The sequence below is a fragment of the Nannospalax galili genome, unplaced genomic scaffold (assembly GCF_000622305.1).
Source record: "Nannospalax galili isolate Female #2095 unplaced genomic scaffold, S.galili_v1.0 scaffold451, whole genome shotgun sequence".
Taxonomy (NCBI): Eukaryota; Metazoa; Chordata; class Mammalia; order Rodentia; family Spalacidae; genus Nannospalax; species Nannospalax galili.
In genome coordinates, this window is record NW_008331662.1 from 1,727,792 (window position 1) to 1,735,608 (window position 7,817).

The window sequence follows — 7,817 nt, forward strand, 5'->3', positions numbered from 1 at the left end:
ATTCTAGTTACCAATATTCTCTGGACCTTTATGGATCTCTGCAAATCCCACTCCACAAGGTCCTTTATGTTCAACTTCTTCACTGATATTTCATCTCCCTAGTCTTAAAAACAAAAAACAAACAACAACAACAAAACATGTCTCTGACCTGGAAAACTTGCTTCTTAGAAAACTCTGAAGAAGCTCTTAGTTCGTTCATGTTCCAGGCACTTGAAGACGAGTCTGTTTTCTTCCTTATCCTAAATCTAGATCACCACTCTACTTTTTATCTATTTATTTTTATTTTATGTGTCTGAGTGTTATGCCTGCATGTATGTAAGTGTGCCTGTGTCATGCAGTGCTCACGGAGGACAGAAGAGGGCATCAGATTCCCATGGAACTGGAGTTACAGTCAGTTGTTAGCCGCCATGTGGGTGCTGGGATTTGAACTGGGTCTTCTGCCAGTGCTCTTAACCACTGAGCCATCTCTCCAGTCCCCAACCACTCTACTTTAATAATCATGTCTGTCTTACTTATCTAAAATATAAACATCTTTATATAATATATCAGCATTCTAGTGTTTTCTTTTGCAATCCTAAATTCTACCACTGTTCTGTTACTTCAACACTCATTCAAGTATCATTCAAAATTCTGATCTCTCCATTCTTTAGGCCATTCATTTCTAATCCATTCCCTTTCACATGGCTTCAGGGACCTACTCTCCCACCTTAGAATTTATCATTGTCTAGAATTGCTTTTTTCAACAAGATCTGATCAGTAACATGGGTTTGCTTCCCAGTACCACCAATAATCAAAACAAGAAAAAATCTGATCAATAATGACAATTCTGATGTATTATTATCTGGCCATACTTTCTTTTTTTAAAGCATTTTTTTTTTACCCAAGAAAGCAATAAAATCAAAGAACAAGTTAACCACAAATGACTTCTCTGTTTTCTCCTAATCTTTTTTTTCTCTTTTCTACTTTTTGTAATCTTAAAAAATATTATATAGCCACCTTCTTACTAATATTCTAAAGTCTTCTAACCAATCTAAAAATAACAAGAGGTGTGGTAGCATATAGGTTTTATCTTAGCATTGGGGTGCAGAGGCAGGCCAGTATCTGTGGGTTTGAGTCCAGCCTGATCTACATAGCAAGATCCAGTCCAGTTAGGGCTACATGGTGAGACCCCTTCTAAACAAACAAACAAATAGACTTACAAAAAGGACTTACAAAAAATGTATTTATTTGGAAACAAATGAGAAAACACTGTAATCCATAATTACGACTGTCATGACAGAACATACAGGGTGGTCGTGGGCATATCCAAAGCGGCAAAGAATAGAAAGGTTTCGAAGGTAAGAGAAATTACACAAGTTGTTATGAAACAATTGTCTTTAGTCAGAATTCATAAAAAGGTAGTATCAATAGAAGGTTGCATAGACAGTTGCTAGGCAGATCTCCTTGCAGAAGGATTCTTGTGCAAGGTCTGTGTGGTCTATACATAAGATTGTGGTTTTTCAGAGTCCTTATAATAATAATTTATTTTTGTTTTATGTGTATGTGTTTTTCCTGCATGTATGTAAGAACACCTATTCACACAATACCCACAGAGGCTAGAAGAGGGTGTAGGGATACCCAGGAACTGGAGTTACAAATGGATGTTAGCAGGCATGTGGCTGCTGAGAACTGAACCCAAGTCCTCTGCAATAGCAGCCAGTACTCAACAGTTGAGCCATCTCTCCAGCAACTATAAATAATATTTTTAATTGGCATATATTCATTGTACATAGTACTAGGCTTCATGAGAACATTTTCATACTAATATAAAATGGAATTTTGAGTATAATACCTCCCATACTCCCTTTTTCCTTCCTCTCACTCCCATTAGTCCCCTTTGTTCTACTAGTTTTGCTTCTACTTTCATGCCATATGTGCATATATGCTTTTATGTATCTATATAAAATCTAGGATCCACAAATGAGAAAACAGAATTATGTCTTTCTGAGATTGATTTAATTTTCTTAATATTGCCAGTGTAATTCAGTTTTCTTCAAAGGACACAACTTCATTTTTCGTTATGGTTGGAAAAATTCACACAGATGCTTACACACACACACACACACACACACACACACACACACACACCCCCTTTTCTTTACCCAGTCCTCTGTTGATAGACAATTAGGTTTGTTCCATAAAACAGCCATTATAAGCCGTGGTATAATAAATATTGACATAGAAATATCTCTGTGATATGACTTGGAGTCCTTTGATACCCAGGAGTGGAATAGCTGGGTCATTTGGTAGATCTATTTTTAATTCTTGGAGGAAACTCCTTACTGATTCTATAGTGGATGGATTGGTTTACATCCACATCAGTAGAGTATAAAGGTTCTCTTTGGTGCATACCTTCACCACGTGTTGCTACTTGTTTTCTTAATGATTGCTAGTTTCACTGAGGGGATACAGAATCTAAAGTGGTGGCTAGTGATAACTGAAAATGTTATCATGTTTATCGACAGCTGTACTTCATCTTTCAAGAACTATGTGTTTCAATAGTTCATTTGTTGATTGGGCTGTTTGATTTCTTGTCATTTAGTTTCTTTGTATATTGTAGATATTAATCCTATAAGATGTATAGACAGCACAGATTTTCTCTTCTGTAAGCTGTCTCTTTGCTCCCTCTGCTGTGCAGCTTTTTTAACTTCATGAAATCACATGTCGATTATGTTGGCACTTTCATGAGCAACTGGAGTCATTTTCAGACTGTCCTTACTTTTGCTGATATCTTCAAGTGCTTTTCCTACTTCTTTAACAGCTTCAGAGCTTTAGGCCTAACGTTTATGTTTTTGATCCACTTGGAGCTGACTTTCATACATGATAAAGAGACCTAGGCCCATTCTATGTGGATATCCTGTTTTCCTTGCACCATTTGTTGAATAGGCTCTTTTCTCCAATACATATTTTAGCATTCTTGTTAAAAATCTACTGTCTGTAGCTATGTAAGTTTATATGTGGGTCTTCCATTCTATCCCATTGGTCTACATGTCAGCTTTTGTGCTGATACCACACTATTTTTGTTATTACAGCTCTGTAGTATAAATTGAAATCAAATATAGTGATACCTCCAGTATTGTTCTTTTTGCTTAGGATTGTTGTGGTTTTTCCAAGATAATTTGTGTTTCCTTATGACTTTTAAGATTGTGCTCTTTTTGCTTAGGATTGCTGTGGCAATTTTGTTTCCTTATGAATTTTTAGATTGCTACTCTAGTTCTGTGAATAATGATACTGGAATTGTGATGGGGATGACATTAAATCTGTAGATTGCTTTTAGTAACATAGCTATTTTCACGAAATTAATTCTTCCAATCCATGAGCATGGGAGTCTGTCCATCTTCTAGTGTCTTCCTCAATTTCTTTCTTCAGTGCTTTTACGTTTTCATTATGGAGGTCTTTTATTTCTTTGGTTTACTACAAGGACTCTCTCCCTTTCTGAGGCAATTGTGAATGTGTTTCTCCCCACTTCTTCTCAACATGGTAGACAGGAAAGCTACTGATTTTTGTACATTGATTTTGCATCCTGTTATTTTGCTGAAAATGCTTATTTGATCTCACAGTTTTCTGGTGTTCTGTTTAAAAATATTTTATTATTTTTATTTTTATGTGTATAAGTGTATTGCCTGCATGTATGTAAGTGTACTGTTTGGTGCAGTGCCTGAGGAGGTCGGAAGAGGGAGTCAGATTCCCTGGAACTGGAGTTACAGATGGCTGTTAGCAGCCATGTGGGTGCTGGGAACCTGGGTCCTCCGCAAGAGCAGTCAATGCTCTTTGCTGAGCCATTGCTCCAGCCCCTCTGAAGTTCTTACAATCTTGAATGTATATTTCATGTCATCTGCAAATAATGATATTGACTTCTTTCCCTATTTGTATCTTTTTCTTTCTCTCATCTTAATTGCTCTAAAACTTCAAGCACTAATTTGAGGAACAGTGGAGAAAGTGAACACCCTTGTCTTGTTCCTGATTTTAGTGTAAATGTTTTGAGATTTTTCCCAACTTAGTATAATATTGGCTAAAGGTTTCTCACATACAGCCTTTATTATGCTAAGGTATGTTCCTTCTATTTTAGTTTCCTCATATTCTTATCATGAAGAGATTTTGGGTTTTGCCAAAAGCTTCTTCTATATATATTGAGATGACCTTGTGATTTATGTTTTGAGTCAATTTATGTGATGTATTACACTTACTGATTTGCATATATTGAACCATTCTTGAATTTCTAGAAGGAAGCCATTTGGTCATGGTGAATATTTTCGATGTGTTCTTGAATTTGGTTTACAAGTGTTTTATTGATAATTTCTGCATCTATGCTCATCAGCAAGATTGGTCTATAATTTCCTTTGTGTGTGTTTTTGTCTGGTTTTGATCTTGAGAAATACCAGCTTTGTTCAAGGTATTTAAAATGTTTGGTAGCATTTTCTTCCCTTTCTCCTTCCTTCTTCTTTTCCCTTTTCTTTTTCTCCCTTTCCTTTCTTTTCTTCCTTTTTTTGAGACAGGGTCTCCCTGTAGCCCCAGCTGGCCTGGAACTATGTAGACCAGGCTGGCCTCGATCTCACAGAGATCCACCTGTCTCTGCCTCCAGCGTGCTGGGATTAAAGGTGTGGATAGAATTCAGCAGTGACTCCATCTGGCCCTGAACTCTTTAGTTGGGAAATTTTAAAAAATTACTCTTTCAATATTATTGCTTACTATGGATCTGTCTGTCTCATTTGGTAGGTCATCAGGAAGAATGGCCTATAATTTCCTTTGTGTGTTTTCATCTGGTTTTGATCTTGAGAAATACTGGCTTTGTTCAAAGTTCTTAAAGTGTTTCATAGCATTTTTTTCCCTTTCTTTTCTTTTCGAGACAGCGTAGACCTATCTGTCGGTCTCATTTGATAGGTCATACGCATCTAAAATATTCTTTTAGATTTTCCAATTTATTGGAATATAAGCTTATTTTTCTCAATTTCATTGGTATCTGTGGTAATGTTCCCTTTTCATCTCCAATTTGATTCATTTGTATTTCCTCCCATGTCCTTTTGGCTAGGGATTTTTTTTTTATCTTGTTTATTTTTTCAAAGAACCAATTCTCTGTTTCATTGATTCTTTATATTGTTTTTATTTCCATTTCCTTAATTCATGCTCTGATCTTATTCCTTTCAATCTACTGATTTTGGCTTTGGTTCACTTTTTATTTTTCCAAGACCCCAAGATTCATCATTAAATTGTTTATTTGAAATCTAATTGTTAGTTTGAGAATTGTCTCACTGTGTAGTCCTGGAACTTGCCATGTAGATCAGCCTGGCCTCAAACTTGTAGTGATTCTCCTGTCTTGCCTCTGAGTGCTGAGATTACAGGTGTGTCACCATGTCTGGGTTATCTCTGATTTTTCAAAATAGGTACCTGAAGCTGTAAACTTCCCTCTCATGACTGCTTTTGTTGTATTACATAGGTTTTGCTATGGTGTGTTTTCATTTTCATTTGATTCTAGGAATGTTTTATTTTCCTTCTTGATTTCTTACATGATCCATTCATTATTCAATAACGTGTTGTTCAATCTCTATGAGTTTGTATATGTTCTACAATTTTTCCGGTCAATTTGTAGTTCTATTCCATTGTGGTCAGACAGAATATATGAAATTATTTCAATTTTCATGTATCTGTTAAGACTCACTTTGTGTTCTATTTTAGAGAAAGTTCCATTGACTGCTAAGAATATCCAGACAGGAATGTTATATACATACTTGTTTGGTTCATTTGATGTTTGATGTCATTTAACTCAGATATTTCTCTGTTCATATTTTATTAGATGGACCTATATATTGGTGGAAATGGTTGGGTTAATCTGTTTCTCTGTATTCAGTAGTGTTTGCTTTATGAAACTAAGTGCACTGATATTCCGTGTTTAGAATATATGCTTAGAATATATCTTCTTGATATACTGTTCCCTTAATCAGTATGTAGTGACCTTTATATTTTCTGATTTTGGCTTGAAATATGTCTTGCTGGGTGTCAGAACAGCAATACCTACTTGCTTTCTGGTTCCATTTGTTTGGAATACTTTTTCCTATCCTTTCACCCTCAGGTTGCACCTGTCTTTGATGGTGAGGTGCATTTCTTGAAGGTACCAAATACATGTATCCTATTTTTTTTTTAATTTTTAAAAATGATTTATTTAATAACAACATACTTAGAAGAAGCATATCATTACAACACAATTGACATATTCAATAACGGTTTCCTGAGGTAGGATGCATCTCTTTCAAAATTGGCTGTAAATTTTTAGGTTTACAGTTGAATTATTACAGTTATACAATATTGTACTCATTATAAACCCTATAAGACATAAATTAAATGATGTTTTAACCTTTAAAAAGATCTCCATTTCATTATTAAAATACACAGTTTCATACAGAAAAATTCTTTTTCAATGCAATTGACATTGGATGTTTGCACATGCATTTCTAATCTCTAAATATCTGATTATTACTAGTCACTGTTGGTTACTTTCTGAGCTTCTAGGCATCTGAGCATGGATATAAAGTCATCAGGTAGATTTCAATGGTAATGTTTTTCACATCTATTTTTTTAAAAAATCTGTCTTTGTATTTTGGTTAGTAATTGAGACCCTTAATATTTATTACTGGAAGATGTACATAAATTCCTTTTATTTGGTTAATTTTGTAGTGCTTGGTATTTTCCTATCCCTCATTTGCTTAACTACTGTTCCTGTGTGTTCTTTCCTATAAACTTATGGATGTGTTTATGTTTCTCTTTAATTCAAAGGATGCCTTCAAGTATCTTCTACAGTACTGACTGACTTAGTGACATGAATTTCTTTTGTTTGTTTTTATTGTGGGAAGTTTTTCTTTCCCCTTCAATTATGGCAGATAGTTTTGTTGGATATAGTAAACTCTGTTGGCAGTTACTGATTTTCAGAGCTTGAAGTGATTTGTTCCAAGCCCTTCTGGCTTTTAAAATTTGTTGAGAAATCTACTGCTATTCTGAGGGACTTACTTCTATAAGTGCCTTTGTTCTGTATATTTAGTGTTTTAACTATGACACAAGGAGTCAAAGCATAGCCATACTATGAAAATATAATGATAGTGAATTAAAAAACAATCATCTTGGGCTGAAGAGGTGGCTAAACAGTTAAGAGCATTAGCTGCTCTTGCAGGGGACCAGGTTCAATTCCCAGAACCTACATGGCAGCTAACAACCATCCATTAACTCTAGTTCCAGGGGATCCGACACCATCTTCTGACCTCTACAGGCATTGCGTGACATGGGTATACCAACCTACATGCTAGCAATACACTCATCATCATCATCATCATCATCATCATCATCATCTCCTCAACCCCAATCATTTTAGAAATAGAGCATCACTGATAGTACTGTGTATACCAGGATAGTAACTACTAAGGGTATGAGTGTAAAAGAGGAAATCAGAGAAAGACAAGTGACTAGTAGTAGGCTTATAAAGAAATAGAGGACATACAAGTAAACAGAGACAATAAGGACAAAAAAATCATGTCAAACTATTTTAAGATGGGAATCCTCTCTCTCTCTCTCTCCCTCTCTCTCATATATATATATATATATATATATATGAGTGAACGGTCATGTATGATCTGAAAGTTAGTACTGGTAATTAAGATTGGAATAAAGGAGCCTGATTGCCACCAGCTATGCTATCAAGGGAAATCAGTTTACTTAGTAAATTGCAGTCAACAAAACAGATGTTGCTTGAGAACTTATTATTCAATAAATTCTGACATTATGGAAAAAACAGA

At 35.2% G+C, this 7,817-nt stretch overlaps 1 protein-coding gene across 1 annotated transcript in view; it reads right to left on the bottom strand.

Moving 5' to 3' along the window:
* The window catches only part of Hfm1 (helicase for meiosis 1), a 128,759-nt gene that overhangs the window by 105,329 nt on the left and 15,613 nt on the right, over positions 1-7,817 (bottom strand). The window lies entirely within an intron of this gene.